Source organism: Pongo abelii, chromosome 1 (assembly GCF_028885655.2).
Source record: "Pongo abelii isolate AG06213 chromosome 1, NHGRI_mPonAbe1-v2.0_pri, whole genome shotgun sequence".
NCBI classification, from domain to species: Eukaryota; Metazoa; Chordata; class Mammalia; order Primates; family Hominidae; genus Pongo; species Pongo abelii.
In genome coordinates, this window is record NC_071985.2 from 64,456,485 (window position 1) to 64,475,652 (window position 19,168).

Here is a 19,168-nt window from a genome sequence, read left to right on the forward strand (position 1 = left end):
GCAGGGAGGGTCATGTAGGATACGGTGATCAGGGAAGCCTCTCTGAGCAGGTGTTATTGGACCTGAGTAACAAGTAAACAGACACCTGCGAATAGAGCTTTCCAGGAGTGAGATCTGAAAGAAAAAGGCTGAAAGGTGAGAAGGAGCTCCAGATGTCTGAGAGGTGGAAGAAAGGTCAGTGTGGCTAGAGCTTAATGAGCACAGAGGAACAAGGTCGGAGCACATTTCATTTATTCACCAGTGAAATATCTGTTTGAGCACCTACTATGCATCATACCCTATTTAGAGTGCCTGCATTACATCAGTGGAAAATAGACACAAAAATTCCTATTCTCATGGAGATTATATTTTATTGGTGGGGAAGGGAGGAACAATAAACAAATACATAGGTAAAATGCATATTTACATTATATCAAAGATTCTTAACCAGGGGTGGTTTTGTCCCTCAGGAGACATTTGGCAGTGTCTGGAGACATTTCTGGCTGTCACAACCTAGGGAGGAAAGTTGCAGGTATTGAGTGGGTCGAGGGTGGTGATGCTGCTAAACATCCTGCAAGGCACAGGATAATAGCCCGCAACAAAGAACTGTCCCAAAATGCCAATCATGCCAAGCTTGAGAAGCCCTGTATGAGGTGGTGGCAAGAGTTACAGGGAAAACAATCCGAGAAAGGTCAAAGGGAGTCCCGGGGGCAAGGTGGAGGGGGTGAGGAGCTGTTCAGGGAAGAGCTCACCAGGAAGATGACATCTGAACAAAAACCTACAAAAGGAGCAGCAGGGAGCTGCTGTAGATATCTGCAGGAAGAGCATCACAGGACAGGAAATGACAAATGTGAAGGCCCTGAGGGAGGAACGTGTTGGGCAAGTTCCGGGAGAGCAGGAGACCAATGTGGCAGGGGCAGAGTGAGCAAAAGGAGGAGGAGCAGAAATGAAAAGCTTACGGAGCCCAGATGTGTCGAGCGTCAGCTTGTGCTCTGAGTGATCGGGAAGTCATTCGGGAACTTTGGGCAGAGCAGTGACATGATTTCTGAATCCATTTTTGAAAGGATCACTCTGGCTGCTGTTTGGAAAATGATTCGTTAAGAGAACAAGGACAGAAGCCAGAGATACCAATTAGGTGGCATCAAGTAGACTGCAAGAGAAGGAGGTGGTACAGATAACAACAAAATGTCTGGTGTAAGCAAGGGAAAGGTTTGAGATGCTGGGCCCCAAGATGGGAGAGCCATAAGAGAAGCCGGTTTAGGAGGCAATGGAGATCAGGCATTCCAAGTTAGACATATGGAGTCTGAGACGCCGATAAGAAATCCAAATGGAGATGTCACAGACTGTAGAATGAGTCTAGGGTTTACCAAAATCTGGGTTGGACACACTAATCTACTGGAAACAACAAACAAATGGCATCTAAAGTGGCAAAGAGTATAAAATCGCCAAATAAGTGAGCATAGAGAGTAGTAGTCTGAAGACTGGGGAGTTACGCAGGGCCCAGATTGTAGAGAATGTTATCAAAATGCTACAGACATATGGTCTGGCTGGGTGCAGTGGCTCACACCTGTCATCCCAGCACTTCAGGAGGCCAAGGTGGGCAGATCACTTGAGCCCAAGAGTTTGAGACCAGCCTGGGCAACATGGCAAAACCCCACCTCTATTTTTATTTAAGAAAAGAAAAGTAGATAATTGTTACTATAAATTCCTTAGAGGAAAGCTAAAACCAAGATTTTTAAAGCAACAGTATCATGGATTAGTGGAGTTGTTTAAAGAATTCCATTGCGGGACCATAAAAATCAACTAACTTAAATCCAAAATATTAGAGATGAGGAGGCTGATGCCCCACATAGCCAGGTCACAGAATAGTGGGATTTTGGAGTGCATTAGCCCGGGGTCCCACAGCTGATTATGGGCATAATCAAAACAAGAAGCTTAATCTTCTTTCTTATTCTAATGCTTTTTCTTCTTTATCATGCTGAGAAGTCCAACTCAGAAGTCCAATTCAAAACAAAGACGAAATTCTTCTGAAATAATCATTTCAACTGGGGGAGAAATTTGATTTGCTTACAAATATTTGATACTCACAAAACTTGTCTTATAGACAACTTGCAGCATAAAGCAGTGCACCTCTCTATCTACAGAAGAATAAGAACAATCCTGTGTACTAAACTCAAGGATGAAACACCAATCTTGTTTTGGGGAGGTAAAATAAGCTCTCTGGCAACTGGTCCTGTTGCTTTAGCAGCTAGGAGGAAAGCAAGGAAGTGAGTCAACATGGGGACGTAACTTGGTTAGCCCAAGATTTCGTTTGTACTCTGCAATAAACAAGCCAACATTCAGAAGGCTGCTGTGTGTCCCTGATAGAATTACCCGTGAATGTTGCTGGTGCTAACAGTAATAGGAGGGAGAGTGATTCTGTGCTTTCCCTGAAGAGGACAAGAACTAACCTCCTTTTCATCCTTGTCTCAAAGCACACTCACAAATATACACATTTATTTCCATGGAATGAAGAAAGACGGTGAGGACTGCTATGGTCCCACTGTACACTAAGGAACAAAAACATCAGAAGGGGAAGTGAGCTGGCCCTGCCATCCTGTGAGTCAGTTGTGAAGAGACAGTATTCTATCCACAGCTTAGCCACTGACCATGTATTTGCCATCTGTGCCCAGCAAGCAAACCCAGAGAGGCAGAGCAGACCTAGGTCTGGACTAGCCCAGCACAGGGCGAGATGAACAAGAGTGTACATTCACACAGCGAGTAGCCCATATGGTACAACATGAACCAAAACATCTCAGACCTCAAACCTCTGCTTTCAAGGATGCCAAGGTTCTCACTCTTAGATGCCATTTGTATACTACAGGACAAATTGTGGGTTGCTCACCTTTTTCCTTATTTCTTTTTTAAAAATTTCTGAATAAAAATACCTTTTAAAATGTCTCCCTTGTTTTTGTTTTGTTTTGTTTTTCAAAATGAGTATTTGCAGTTGCTTTCTGGAACTCTGTTTACTTCCTTTCTTCAATCAGCATAAAATTACTCTGGGAACAGGAAATATGGTTTAGTAAGAAAACAGTATTTGTTGAAAAAGAGAAATACTAACTGCATCTTCTGAAAATCAAAGGATATAGTAATCCACATCTCCAAAGCAGGTCTTTGAATGGTAAACTCCCCACTGTTGTCTCCTGGGAAATGGGGTTCTTAAGCAGGTGACCTGAATCTTATTGAAATATTTTCCCATGTAATACAACTTTGCTTATTTTCTAGGCCACTCTTGGAAAAGTCTTTCCAAATTCTACCCACACTTCAAAGCTAAGTTCACATACTATCTCTTTCCTGAAACTTCCCTGATTATTCCTCTCAGCCAACGTGTATGTGTGTCTTGTGTCTAAATTCCTCTACTAGGCTGAAATGTCCTTCAAGTCAAGAGTCTAGTATATATTATTGAATCCTATTCTCTCCTTACAGTATCTAACATGGTGCTTTTGTATAAAAACAGAGGAATCCCATATATTAATAGCTAGAAAGAGAAGGTTACTTGGTTACCAGACTGAAGGGTACATTCCTGGAAGATTATAGATATCTTTGGGGCATAAGTAAATATATCTAGAAAGGCTACTACCAAAATGGGGCATTTAAATGCACTACATATCATGGAAGGTGTTCAAATAGAACGTGGATAATCACTTATGAGATGTTAGACAGCAGCTGGGAAGGTAGAGCAGATGACCTCTTGGCCCTTTCCAACTCTAAGTTTCAAAATGATTTTTAGAAAGCTTGGTTAGCTGGATAACCCTGTTTTGCTATTGTCTCTGTGGACACTGCCACTCTAGCAGGAAACTCTAAGAGCTTTTCCAAACAGCCTGATCGAAACACTCCAGCTTATAGCTTCTAAGGAATGCATCCTAGAACCTTCTCACTTTGACGTTATTCTACCTTCATTTTACTTGGTCATCACAAAAGGTCATGATTCAGAAAGACCACAAAGTAGTTGGCACCTGAACTCTTCAACTCTCAATCCCAGGTACAGAAATTTAAGTTCTGTGTCAATTTTGCACTCACTTGCTCTGTGCTCCTGGTCTCTCCTAGAATAAGCCAGATACAATAGAGAGTCTGAGAATCATTTTCCTAATATTTGCCATTGTTGCTTTTTTCTATATCTCATCAATGGGAAATACTGCAGGGACTTTGACTAGCTTCATCCTTTCTCAATAATTGTATGCATCAGATTAGTGCACAAAAGAAAAAGTAGCAGAAGAGTTGAAAACATGCCCATTGAGTATGCCATACTTCTTGATTGTTGGTGTTCCTTAAGGTAATATCCTCACTCTCTGAAGGACATGCCCAAAACACTACTGAGGAGGACTATGCCTAACACTATGGAGGCATGCATTAACAGTGGGATTTCAGGCATCAGTGGGATTTGGGGACTAAGTTAAGAGCATTTCATTGTTGTCTGTCTATCTATTTCTGTTCTAATTACAACCCAGACCATAGTAATGCTAGTCCCTACGTGCTGTGTATGCAGATTTGTATAGAACGAACAGTTGAAAGTGTCAAAATTAATCAGGACTCAAATAGCAATATGTTATAATATGATAATCTGTTTCATTATTCTAATTGTTTTTACTATTTTGAAAGACTGATAAAGCTAAAAACAGAAGTGACAGACCCATCACATGCTTCTTTCCACAAATCTACTTCACAATATAAGTGTTTTTGTGAGATTAATGCAGATTTCTCCAGCTAGAGATTGTTTTTATTACCATAAAGCTAAACACCCTACATATTAAGTTCTAAAGTATAGTGATCACAAATTACTTAAATCACAAATTATTTAAAGTAATTCCAGCTAATTGAAAAACATGTTCTCCATTTAAAAATTATTTATTATATTTTCAAGAGCCTCTTAATTGTCCTTGGGAAAATATGATCAGTGTAGACATCTGTAGAAGTAGTTACAGTGCAAAATAATCAAGCCACCTCTTACGTTAAACAATCCAACAAATGAGAGCAAAATCAATTATTGCTTCAACTTTTTTTTTTTTTTTTTTTTGAGATGGAGTCTCGCTCTGTCACCCAGGCTGGAGTGCAGTGGTGCCATCTCGGCTCACTACAAGCTCTGCCTCCCGGGTTCACACCATTCTCCTGCCTCAGCCTCCCAAGTAGCTGGGACTACAGGTGCCCGCCACCACGCTCAGCTAATTTTTGTTGTATTTTTTAGTAGAGACAGGGTTTCACCATGTTAGCCATGCTTCAACTTTTAAAAAGTCTTCTCCCATGATATTAGACCAGGCTCAAGAAGGCATTGTGTTGATTCATTGCTCATGTATGAATACACTGAAAAGACATATCCTAATAGGATTATCATGAATCTAGCAAAAAGACAGGCTCAAGCCCCTTTTATAAGAATGAAAGATATGTCTAGGCACGGTGGCTCATGTCACTTCAGGAGGCCAAGACAGACATATCCCTTGGGCCTAGGAGTTTGAGACCAGCCTGGGAAACATAGTGAAACCCCATCTCTACAAAGAATACAAAAATTACACTCTGGAAGTCTGAGGCGGGTGGATCATGAGGTCAAGAAATTGAGACCATCCTGGCCAACATGGTGAAACCCCATTTCTACTAAAAATACAAAAATTAGCTGGGCGTGGTGGTGCACGCCTATAGTCCCAGCTACTTGGGAGGCTGAGGCAGGAGAATCACTTGAGCCCAGGAGGTAGAGGTTGCAGTGAGCCGAGATTGTGCCACTGCACTCCAGCCTGGCAACAGAGCAAGACTCCATCTCAAAAAAAAAGAAAGAAAGAAAAGAAAAGAAATTAGTCAGGCATGGTGGCACTCACCTGTGGTCCCAGTTGCTTCAGGGGACTGGAGTGGGAGGATCGCTTGAGGCTGGGAGCCAGGGAGGCAGAAGTTGCAGTGAGCCATGATCATGCCACTCCAGCCTGGGTGACAGAAAAAGACCCTATCTCGAAAAAACAAAAAGTAAAGAAAGATATGTTCACAGTATCTCCAAACCCTGCGTGACTTCCCTAGATGCTAAATCAAACATGGGATTCTGTAGCCTAGTACATGTTGGTTATTTATTAAACAATTATTAAATTAATTCAAATAGCCACCAAATTGTGTTACTCAAACCAGCAGTTGGGGGGAAGGAGGACAATGTACTTGGATTTACCTTTTTCACCAAAGGCTTTAATTTCATCTGGGCTGTGGATCATCTTTCCATTTCATAAGTGCTACTATTGCTGTTGCCCATGCTGGACATGGCCCTGAGTCCTTCACATCCACACCTCACTTTATGCTGACCAAAAAAAAAAAAAAAAAAAGAATTGACACATCTCACTTCAGATGCTAAAGAAGTGAGGCATCTCACCTCAGTTGCTATAAACCTGGTGCGTTTATGCTGACACAAGTAACCAGAATCAGATAAGTTATGGGACTTTCAATAATTTTTTGGGCAGCTATAAAGGAGAAAGCACATCCCTTCATTTTCCTGCTGAAAATCACCAACCAGGGCATGGAAAAATCCCAAACCCAGCACCTCTGCTTTAACCAGCCCTGCCGGTGTCCTGGCAGACCAATTTGGAAACCATGATTAATCCCTTAGTAAACAGAAAATAGACTCTGGAGCCAAGAGAAGCCAAATTTGAGTCACTCTCTGGAGACTACATTTGGCCGATCTAGCTCTACCTCCTCCTCCAGCAGCTGGCTCACTTGCCTGGTGACTTTCAGCAAACAGAAAGGCCTTTCCATGGTGGCAGACTAGCACAGTGAAGCAGAGACCAAAGCATGGCTGCCATTGATGACCGTGAGCTGTGGTAACCCAGATCTATGCAGAGATCACCATGGCCTATATGGATCAAATGAAATTGGCTGAAACCCTATCCTATATGAAATGGAAAACTCAACAAGCTTCCCATTTTCTCCAGCAACTTGGGGGAAAGAAGACAATGTGCCTGGGTTTCTCTTTGTCATCAAGGGAGAACTTCATCTGGTCTGTGGGTCATGTTGCCTTTGCATAAATATTGCTACTCTGTTGTCCATGCTGGACACGGCCCTGAGTCCTACACATCCACACCTCACTTTAGGTACTTCCCCAAAATACCACCCATTCCAGGTTCTGGGTGTAACTAACTTTTATGGAAGATTCAGGACAATGGAGAAGTTTTACATGGAAACACCAAAAATAATTTAAAATATCATTGTTCTCTAAAGCCCTTCTACCTCTCTGGCCCCAGAAGTTTCTGACCAGTTGTCCTTTCTCCTCAGGCTCTGGCCTCCTGCTCTGCCCACTTCTTCACTTCCTGCTACCTCCCCTTCCCCACTTCCTGCTTCCTCCCCTTCCCTCTATCTCCAGTTAAGCCTCTCTCCCTAATTCATGTCACTTTATGTAAACGTAATTTTGATTTCCCATCTCCTTGCAGACTGTGTCCTCACCTTGAACTCTTAAAACATTTTCCTAAAGAAAGACACCTCTTTTGCAAACAGGAAATGTACGGCTCATGGTTCAAATACATTTACAAACACATACACCTGTACCTGTTTACCATCAGAAAACACAGGAGCAGAGGTACAAGCTTCCAGAGGGTGGGCCCATAGGACAAGAATGGTAAGGCTGGGCAAAAGTTGAGGTTTTTAAAATGCATTTTAATTTTTACATGTGAGTACTACTTTTCCCTTACTTTCCTAGTGTGTGTATTCACTGGAAATACTAAAGATTCTTGGTTACTGTGAGACTGTCTGAGGCCAGGTGGGCCCTGAGAAGCCAGCTCCCCCTACTCACCAACATATACATGGTGCTCCTGGCACCTCAGGCTGTCACTCCACTTTCTCCGGGTCCCACCTGTTATTTCAATCTCTACGCTTTTGTTCATGCTGTTTCACTCCTGCCACTCCCCGACACACTCTTTTGCCTCCTGCAATGCTTTTCTAACTTTCACCTCCTGAATCACATCCATTCTTCAAGGTTTTTCTGCATGAAGTCTCCCAGATTGAGGCATTTGGTTTTATTCTTTCTCCTTCTTATTTGTTTCATTTACATAGGCATTTCCTCCCTACCAGTAATATGTCTGGCACTTTCTCTGTGTTCCCCTAGATGAACTAGCACAGTTTCAGACACACAATAGATGCTCAGCAATGCCTATTGAATTGGTTGAAACAGATCACAGTGTCTCTAAACCAGAGTGTAATTAACCACAAATATTAATTTGCCCAGTTGAGGTCAGCTGAAGAAACCTGAAACCCTGGAAACAGCATTGTCAGGAGATTTAGGTAGTTTCTAATACCAAATCTAGTATCAACCTTTTTTTGTGAATTTGGGCCAGTTATTTAACTTCTTTGAGCATCATTTTTTAATCTGTAATATAAGAAAAATAAAAATACTTGACCTGCTCATCTCATATAGTATGCAGTTGTAAGAATTAAATGGGTACATATTTATATATATATTATTTTATATATTCATAGATATATCTATATATATATAACAATGATCTGAGAAGCATTGTGCAGAAGACAAATTATTACAAGTTCCAGGTGTTCCAGATCTCTTTTTAAAAGCGCGACTATTTTATCAAGTAGCATAGATTATACATAGACTATCTTCTAATATTTATTGTGAAACATTTTCCTATAAATAAATGCCAATATTATTTCCCACAAAACATTTCCTTAACCATAAAAAAGCTTTATGACAGCTTTCTAACCTATGCAAATCTCAATTGGGAGATATACCTAATGCTAGATGACGAGTTAGTGGGTACAGCACACCGGCATGGCACATGTATACATACGTAACTAACCTGCACATTGCACACATGTACCATAAAACCTAAAGTATAATAATAATAAAAATAAAAAAAAAAAACGAGAATTCACTTTCTCACAGTTCTAATTCAGAACTACGATTCCGAAATTTGAAGTCAGTTTCACTGGGCTGAAATCAAGAGGTCAGCAAAGCCGCCTGTGTTCCTTCCACATGCTCTAGGGGAGAATCCATTCATTTCCTTTTCCAGTTTCCGGTGGCTGCCCTCATCCCCTAGTTGTTACTGCGTCACTCCAGGCTCTGCCTCTGTGATCACAGTGCCTCCTCCTCTTCCATGTGTGTAATCTCCCTCTGTCTCTCTCTTAAAAGGGTCCTTGTGCCGGTATTTAGGATTCATCCAGATAATCTAGGATAATTTCTTGTCTTAAGATCTTTAATCAGATCTGCAAAGACCCTATTGCCAAATAAGATAATATTTTATAAGTTCCGGGGATTCAGATGCACTGTCTTTTGAGGTGCCATTTTCAGCCTATCAAACGGTGGTTCTCAAACTTTAGCATTCATTAACCTTGTCTGGGCCTGGCGCGGTGGCTCATGCCTGTAATCCCAGCACTTTGGGAGTCCGAGGCGGGCGGATCACGAGATCAGGTGATGGAGACCATCCCGGCTAACATGGTGAAACCCCGTCTCTATTAAAAATACAAAAAATTAGCCGGCCGCAGTGGCGGGTGCCTGTAGTCCCAGCTACTCGGGAGGCTGAGGCAGGAGAATGGCGTGAACTCGGGAGGCAGAGCTTGCAGTGAGCCGAGATTGCGCCACTGCACTCCAGCCTGGGCGACAGAGGAAGGCTCCGTCTCAAAAAAAAAAAAAACATTGTCTGAAGGTCTTGTTGAAACACTGGTTGCTGGGCTCCACTCCCAGAGCCTCTGACTCAGTAAGTCTGGGGTGGGGCTCAAGATTTTGAATTATTAACAAACTTCCAGGTGACAAATGCTGCTGGTCATGAGGCCACACTTGGTGAACCTGTAAGAATTATCTTCTTGCTTATTTTTCCCACTTTAAGCTATATGTCACCAACTTTTTGTGCCCATTTTTTGTACATATTCTAACATTAGAGGTTTTGACACAAAGCAGCAAGCACCTATTTTCTCCTTTCAGATACTGCCACACGTTCCTCCAATTAGAGCTCTGCAATTAGACATGTCCAGAGATGAAAAATCTTCTATAGACTCATTTAATGCAGCCATTGGTTTCTGTGAGAGAAACCACAGGATAATTAGTACACATTCCTTAGCCTGACATTCAAGATCCTCCATAATATAACTTTAATCCCCACCTTCAGTTTGCAGCTAGATTCTTTGCAGCTCCCCAAATGCCCTCTGCACACCTCTCCCAAGTAGAAGACTTCCTCATGTAGTTTCAGCTAGATAGAGTATCCTTTCATCACTGTTCAAAGTGCCAGCTCTGCCCATCAAAATCCCAATGTCCCAAAGCCCAAATCATCTGCCTAGCCTTTTCCATTTAAATTAATATGGTCTCTCCCTTAGCACTGAACTATCTAGAGCCCTTTGTAAGCTTTTTGTGATAATTAGTATAGTCTCTCTTGAATCATAATTGCCTGTGCACTTTCTAATCCCTCCATGGATTATAAAATTCTTTAGGATAAAGATTATTCCTTGTTTATGTTCGTTTCTTGAGTGGCAGTGATAAATGTTTGTAAAATTGGCAAAAGAATTTTGTGTGTTGTTTAGCACTTCATATCTCCTCCAACCTCTTTGCAGTTAAAAGGCACACAGATGTCATGGTTGTCTTTTTGGTGACCCTGTAGCACACGACTTTGGGGGAACTCCTCTCACCTCATTCCAGCAATGTGGTTCTGATGATGGCTGTCAATCACAATAACCCACATATAACCCATATTCTTCCCTATCTCTCCTACAGAGGTGAGCCCCTTTCCTAGATTTTTTACCTTGGCTTCTAGAGAAAATGAGCCCTTTCCTCTCATGGAAGCAGCTGGGAATAAGTTGGCCTTTCGGGGAAAACAGTCTTCAGATAATGAGATTAACATATAAAGAGAAGAGTCCTTACACCATCACATCTCCAGCAGTTTCATTTTATGGGCTAATATGTTTGCCATTTTGCCTACTCTAGTTCAAGTTAGATTCTGCCACTTTCAGTCAAAAGTCCTATCTAATAATCCATGTGAAGCGTAGAGGAACTCATTATCCTTGTTATCCTTTTAGATTGTCTGGATGAGCGTGAGTCTAAACACCACAATAGAGAGCTTCTAACCCTCTGTGTATATAGATAATGCACTGTCTGTGATGATATTAGGTATAATGGAAACTTACACATAATTAATTGTTATGAAGCTATGACAACAGAAAAATAAAAACAGAAGAGTCCAACACTTTTTTTTTTTTCAGGAGAAATATCCCCAGGAATCTTGGTAAGGAAGGCAAATATTATTAGTTTTACTTTTGATAGCTTAAACAAGTAAAGCCCAGATAAGTCAATCGGTTTTAATTATGCAATGTAAAGATAACAAAAGAAATGATTCCTCTTAAAAGAGTGGTAATAAAGAACCAAGAATGGTAGGTAGATAAATACATTTAGAAGATCAGAAAGACACATACCAAAGAAGTTTAACCAGAAAAATCGCAATTTTCCAAAAGTCTTTATTTTTTCAATGGCTAGATGTTTTTGTTTTTTTGTTTGTTTGCTTTTGTTTTTGGTAGAACAATGCGTTTTCTTTTGGATATATACCCAGTAATGGAATTGCTGGGTCAAATGGTAGTTCTGTTTTAAGTTCTTTGAGAAATCTCCAAACTGCTTTCCACAGTGGCTAAACTAATTTACATTCCTGCAACCTCATCAACATGCTTTTTGTTTTTTTACTTTTTAATAATAGCCATTCTGGTTTAATAATAGCTTTCACCGGTATGAGATGGTATTTCATTGTGGTTTTGATTTGAATTTTCTCTAATGATTAGTGATGTTGAGCATTTTTTCATGTTCGTTGGCTGCATGTGTGTCTTCTTTTGAGAAGTGTCTGTTTATGTCCTTTTCCTATTTTTTGAAATGAGATTGTTTGTTTTTTACCTGTTGATTTGCTTAGGTTCCTTATAAATTCTGGATATTAGACCTTTGTTACATGTAAAGTTTGAGAATATTTTCTCCCATGCTGTAGGTTGTCTGTTTACTGAATTGATAGTTTCTTTTGCTGTGCAAAAAGTCATTAATTAGGTCCTACTTGTCAATTTTTATTTTTGTTGCAATTGCTTTTAGAGTCTTTATCATGAAATCTTTGCCAATGTCTAGGTCCAGAATGATATTTCCTAGGTTTTCTTCTAGTGTTTTTAGTTTTAGGTCTTATATTTAAGTCTTTAATCCATTTGGAGTTGATTTTTGTATATAGTGAAAGGAAGAGGTCCAGATTCAATCCTCTGCATATGACCAGCCAGTTATCCCAACACGATTTATTGAATAGGGAGTCCTTTCCCTGTTGCTTGTTATCGTCAGTTTGTTGAAGATCAGATGGTTGTAGCTGTGCAGCTTGGTTTCTGGGTTCCCTAACCTGTTCTACAGGTTTATGTGTCTGTTTTTGTACAACTACCATGCTGTTTTGGTTTTGTTCTCTGGCTTTGTTCTGTTTGCTTAGGATTGCTTTGGCTATTTGGGCTCATTTATTGTTCTAAGTGAATTTTTGAAGTTTCTTCTAATTCTATGAAAAATGATGTTGGTAGTTTGACAGGAATATTATTGAGTCTGTACATTGCTTCTGGCACTGTGGCCTTTTTAACAATATTGATTCTTCCTATCCATGAGCATGCGATGTTTTTCCATTTGTGTTATCTCTTATTTCTTTCAGGAGTGTTTTGTGATTCTAATTGTAGAGATCTTTCATCTGCCTGGTTAGCTGCATTCCTAGGTATTTTCTTTTTTCTGTGGCTATTGTGAATGGGACTGCATTCTTGATTTGGCTCTTAGCTTGACATTATTGGCATAAAGAAAGGCTACTGATTTCTGTACATTAATTTTCTATCCTGAAATGTTACTGAAGTTGTTTATTAGTTCTAGAGCCTTTGGGCAGAAACTATGGGGGTTTTCTAGGTATAGAATCATATCATCTGTGGAAGGAGATAGTTTGGCTTCCTCTCTTCCTATTTGGGTGCTTTTTATTTTTTTCTCTTGCCTGACTGCTTTGGCTAGGACTTCCAGTACTATGTTGAATAGGAGTGGTGAGAGTCAGCATTCTTTGTCTTGTTTCAGTTCTCAAAGGAAATACTTCTAGCTTTCGCCTGTTCAGCTTGATGTTGGTTGTGGGTTTGTCATAGATGGCTCTTATTATTTTGAGGTTTGTTCCTTCAATATCTAGTTTGTTGAGGGTTTTTAACATGAATGTATGTTGAATTTTATTTTAAAAAAAAGCCTTTTCTGTATCTATTGAGATTATCATGTGGTTTTTGTTTTTAGTTTTGTTTATGAGATGAATTACTTTTATTACATAAAAGTGATTTGCATATGTTGAACCAACCTTGCATCCCAGGGATAAAGCCTACATGATCATAGTGGATTAGCTTTTTGATGTGCTGCTAGATTTGGTTTGCTAGTATTTTGTTGAAGATTTTTGCATCTATGTTTATAAGGTATTTTGGCCTGAAGCTTCCTTTTTTCATTGTGTCTCTGCCAGGCTTCAGTGCCAGAATGATGTTGGCCTCATAGAGTAAGTTAGGGAGGAATCCTTCCTCCTCAATTTTTTGGAGTAGTTTCAGTAGGATTGGTACTAGCTCTTCTTTGTACATCTGGTAGAATTTGGCTGTGAATCCTTCTGGTCTAGAGCTTGTTCTGGTTGGTTAAGTTTTTAATTACTGACTCAGTTTCAGAACTCATTATTTGTCTGTTCAGGATTTCAATTTCTTCCTGGTTCAATCTTGGGAGGTTGTATGTTCTAGGAATTTATCCATTTCTTGTAGGTTTCCTAGTTTGTGTGCATAGAGGTGTTCATAATAGACTCTGAGAGTTTTTTGTATTTCTGTGGGGTCGGTGGTAATGTCACCTTTATTATTTCTGATTGTGTTTATTTGGATCTTCTCTCTTTTTTCTTTATTAATCTAGCTAGTATTCTATCAATCTTGTTTATTGTTTCAAAAAACCAAGTTCATGTCTCAATTTCAATCAGTTCAGCTCTGATTTTGGTTATTCCTTTTCTTCTACTAGTTTTGGGACTGGTTTGCTCTTGCTCTTCTAGTTTCTCTAAGTGTGATGTTAGGTTGTTAATTTGAGGATCTTTTTAACGTCTTGATATAGGAATTTAGCACTATAAACTTTCCTCTTTACATTAGAATCTCTGAGTAAATGAAGATTCTAGTAATACTGTATCTTTGTTTTCATTAGTTTCAAAGAATTTTTTGGTGTCTGTCTTAATTTCATTCTTTATTCAAAATCACTCAGGACCAAGTTGTTTAATTTCCATGTAATTTATGGTTTTTGAGAGATCTTTGTATTGATTTCTATTTTTATTGCTCTGTAGCCCAAGAGTGTGGTTGATATGATTTTGGTTTTTTAAAATTTGTTTGGAATTGCTTTATGGCTGAGCATATTGTCCATCTTAAAGTATGTGCTGATGAGAAGAATGTATATTCTTATTGTTGGGTGGAGTGTTCTGTAGATGTCTGTTAGGTCTGTTGGTCTGTTGGTCAAGTGTCAAGTTTTGCTCCTGAATATCTTTGTTAGTTTTCTACCTCAATGATCTAACACTGTCAGTGGGGTGTTGAAGTCTCCCACTGTTATTGTGTGGTTATCTAAGTTTCTTCATAGGTCTCTAAGAACTTGTTTTTATGAATCTGGGTGCTCCAATGTTGAGTGCATATATATTTAGGATAGTTAAGTCTTCTTGTTGAATTAAACCCTTTATCAGTACGTAATGCCCTTCTTTGTCCTTTTTAATCATTGTTAAGTCTGCTTTGTCTGAAACAAGAATAGCAACCCTGCTCTTTTTTGTTTTTCATTTACTTGATAGATCTTTCTCCATCCTTTTATTTTGAGCCTATAGGAGTCATCAGATATGAGATGGGTCTCTTGAAGACAGCATACAGTCAGATCTTCCTTTTTTATCCAAGTTGCCACTCTGTGCCTTTTAAGTTGGGTGTTTAGTCCATTTACATTCAAGGTCAATATTGGTATGTAAGAATTTGATCCTATCATCCTGTTGTTAGCTGGTTGTTATGTACACTTGATTGCTTAATAGTGTCAGTGGGCTGTGTACGTAAGTGTGTTTATGTGTGGTAGGTATCAGTCTTTCCTTTCCATGTTTAGCACTCCCTTAACAAACTCTTGTAAGGCAGGTCTCATGGTAATGAATTCCCTTAGCATTTGTTTGTCTAAAAAGGATTTCATTTCTCCTTTGCTTATTAAGCTTAGTTTGGCTGGCTATGAAATTCTTGGTTGGAATTTCTGTGCTTTAGTGATGCTCTATGTAGGCCCCTAATCTCTTCTGGCTTGTAAGGTTCCTGCTGAAAGTTCCACTGTTAATCTGATGGGGTTCTCTTTGTATATGACCTGAACCTTCTCTCCAGCTGCCTTTAAGATTTTTTTATTTCACACTGACCTTGCAGAATGTGATGACTATGTATCTTGGAGATGGTCATCTTGTATAGTATCTTACAGGGGTTCTCTGAACTTCCTGAATTTGCATGTCAACCTCTGTAACAAGACTGGGGAAATTTTCATGGACAATATTCTCAAATATGTTTTCCAAGTTGCTTACTCTCTCTCCATCCCTTTCAGGAATGCCAATGAGTCATAGGTTTGGTCTCTTTACATAACCCCATATTTCTCAGAGGTTTCGTTCATTTTTTTAAATTATTTTTTCTTTATTTTTGTCTGTCTGCACTGATTTGAGAGAGTGGTCTTTAAACTCTGAGATTCTTTCCTCAGCTTGGTCTAGTCTGTTATTAATGCTTCCAGTTGCATTATGAAATTCCTGTAGTAAATTTTTTATTTCCAGAAGTTCAGTTTGGTTCTTTCTTTTTTTTTTAGATGGAGTTTTGCCCTTGTCACCCAGGCTGGAGTGCAATGGCACGATCTCAGCTCACTGCAACCTCTGCCTCCCAGGCTCAAGCAATTCTCCTTCCTCAGCCTCCCAAGCAGCTGGGATTACAGGCACTGGCCACCATGTCTGGCTAATTTTTTGTATTTTTAACAGAGGCGAGATTTTACCATGTTGGCCAGGCTGGTCTCAAACTCTTGACCTCAGGTGCTCCACCCACCTCAGCCTCCCAAATTGCTGGGATTACAGGCGTGAGCCACCATGCCCAGCCCAGTTTGGTTCTTTCTTAAACTGGCTAGATTTGGAAGCAGCCTAGGTGTTCATCAACAGATGAATGGATAAAGAAAATGTGGTACTTATACACAATGGAGTACTATTCAGTCATAAAAAGAATGAGATTCTGTCATTTGCAACAACATGGTTGGAACTTGAGGTCATTATGCTAATGAAATAAGTCAGGCACAGAAAGACAAACATCACACATTCTCATTTATAGGATCTAAAAATCAAAATGATTGAACTTCTGAAGAGAGAAGATACAAGGATGGTTACCAGAGGCTGGGAGAGGTAGTGTGGGGCTGGGAGGAGGTAGGGATGGTTAATGGGTAAAAAAAAATAGACAGTATGAATAAGACCTAGTATTTGATAGCACAACAGGGGGACTACAGTCAATAATAATTTAATTGTACATTTTAAAAATAACTAAGAGTATAACTGGATTGTTTGTAACAGAAAGGATAAATGCTTGAGGGGATAGATACCCAATTTTCCATGATGTGGTTATTATGCATTGCATGCCTGTATCAAAATATCTCATGTACTCCAGAAATATATATAGCTACTATGTACCCACAAAAAGTCAAAAGTTAAAAAATTTTTTTAGTTTTTAAATGGTTTCATCTTTCAACTGTTGGATCATTTTACTGGTTTCCTTGGATTGGGTTTCAACTTTCTCCTGTATCTTGTTGAGCTTTCTTGCCATGCAGATTCTGAATTCTATGTCTGTCATTTCAGCCATTTCAATCTTGTTAAGAACCATATCTGGGTCGTTAGTGTGGTCATTTGGAGGTAAGAAGACACTCTGACTGTTACAGTTGCCAGAACTCTTGTGCTGGTTCTTTCTCATCTGCGTGGGCTGATGTTCTTTTAATCTTTGAAGTTGTTGTCCTTGAATGTGGCTTTTTGCTTTTACATTTTTTGATGCCCTTGAGGGTTTGACTTTGGTATAAGTTGGGTTTACTCAATTGGCTTCCTTTCTGTATACTTTTAGGGGCCCAGGGGTCAGCTCAACACTCCTGGGCTGCATGTTCTAACCCTGTGGGGCTGAGACTGGGCCCGTGGCTTTGTTCTCTGGCTTCTTGAGATTAAGCACTGCTGTGCTGGAAGGGCCAAAGTGTTTCAGTCCACTGGCAACAATAGGCCCACAGGGACTACCAGCAAAAGCCTCTGATGGGGAAGCAGGGGGTGGGGGAGTCCAGAAGAGTATGCTGCAGTGCAGAGGCCATGGGGGAGTGAGCAGCAGCAGGACGGTATGACAGAGGGAGGGTATGGGCATGGGCACAGTGGTGAGGTGGCAGCAGTCCACACACATGCACACTGCCAGGATGGTGGTGGGTCTCAATGGGACTGCGCACTGGTAGGGCAGCTGGGGGAGGCTGCAGGCAGGTGTCTGCCAGCTAGGGTGTGTCTGCAAAAGTGCTCCAATGGGAACATGGCTGCTGCCAAGCATTCCAGCAGGGCAGCTGAGGCCTGCTGCAAGTGGATGTGTCCAGGCCTGGACCCTAGGAGAAGCCAGCAGACAGGAAGGTGTTCAGATCATACTGACCCTATCCCACAGGCATGACTGCCCCGCTCTCTCCAAATCTGGCAGCTAACAAAGTTTACAGCCACCTAGAGGAGTACGGCAAGCCTTGGGGGATGAGTACTCCAAGGCTATGTTCCAGAGCAGGCGTTCTCACACCAAACCCTCTGAGCTTTGTGCAAGCTAGAGCTCTGTCTCCGCCAACTCTCTGGGCAGTTCTCCCTGCCAACTCAAATATCCATCCATCCGGGTCGTGGGGTCTCCCACAGCTAGGATCCTGGAGGTCCATGGTGAGAGTGGGCTGCTCCATGCCTATTCCACTTACCGCTTCCCTAAGAGCCACTTGTGGTCAGGATTGAGTTCCAGTGCTTGGCAACGCTGTGCAGGATTCCCAACTTTCTCTCCTTTCAGCCCCAGGGTCTGCATCCTCCCTCTGTCCACTCACAATGCCTTCTTTCCAAAGATCTGTTTGGAGTGTGCTGGTCTACTTGATGGTCTGGTCTCTCTTGGTGGGAGAAGGACGGGGAAGATCAGGAGGGGTCATCCAAGGGATACAAAGTTAGAGTTAGGAAGAATAAGTTCTATCTTCTATTACATAGTAGAGTGGCCATAGCTAATAACAGTGTATTGTACAGCCGGGCGCAGTGGCTCACGCCTGTAATCCCAGCACTTTGAGAGGCTGAGGCAGGTGGATCACAAGGTCAGGAGATCAAGACCATCCTGGCTAATACAGTGAAACCCCATCTCTACTAAAAATACAAAAAAAAAAAAAATTAGCCGGGCATGGTGGCGGGTGCCTGTAGTCCCAGCTACTCGGGAGGCTGAGGCAGGAGAATGGCATGAACCCGGGAGGCAGAGCTTGCAGTGAGCCAAGATCGCACCACTGCACTCCAGCCTGAGCAACTGAGCAAGACTCTGTCTCTAAAAAAAAAAAAAAAAAAAAACCAGTGTATTGTACATTTCAAGATAGCTGGAAAAGAGGATCTTTAAAGTTTTCACCACAAAGAAATGATAAAGGTTTGAGGTGATGGACATGCTACATGCTAACTAATACTGATTTAATCATTATATAATATAAACATGTATTGAAACATCACATTGTACCCCATAAACATGTACAATTATTATGTGTCAATTATAAACAAAATAAAAGAATATTCATAGCTTTAATTTATACTTTGAATCATACTATCATATTATTTTCAAATATATATATTTCACTTAATGATATATTTTGAGCATCTTTCCATGTCAATAGCCAATATTTCTGTACCTGTTTTTGTTTTTTGTTTTTTGTTTTTGAGACAGGGTCTCACTTTGTTACCCAGGCTGGAATGCAGTGGTGCGATCATGGCTCACTGCAGCCTCAACCTCCCAGGCTCAAGCAATCCTCCTGCCTCTGCCCCACAAGTAGCTGTGACTACAGGTGCACACCACCATGCCAGGCTAATTTTTGTATTTTTTTTGTAGAGATGGGGTTTTGCCATATTGCCCAGGCTTGTCTCGAACTCCTAAGCTTAAGTGATCCACTCACCTCAGCCTCCCAAAGTGGTGGGATTACAGGCGTGAG

At 40.7% G+C, this 19,168-nt stretch overlaps 1 long non-coding RNA gene across 1 annotated transcript; it reads right to left on the bottom strand.

Moving 5' to 3' along the window:
* Positions 1–330: 330 nt before the first annotated feature.
* LOC129058222 (uncharacterized) lies at positions 331–18,377 on the bottom strand. The gene is made up of 6 exons (XR_008523205.2): positions 17,924–18,377; positions 9,888–9,999; positions 6,158–6,283; positions 5,823–5,948; positions 2,907–3,017; positions 331–492 (listed from the first exon to the last, which is right to left on the bottom strand). It is a non-coding gene; the product is annotated as an uncharacterized LOC129058222 (long non-coding RNA).
* Between the last annotated feature and the right edge of the window lie 791 nt (positions 18,378–19,168).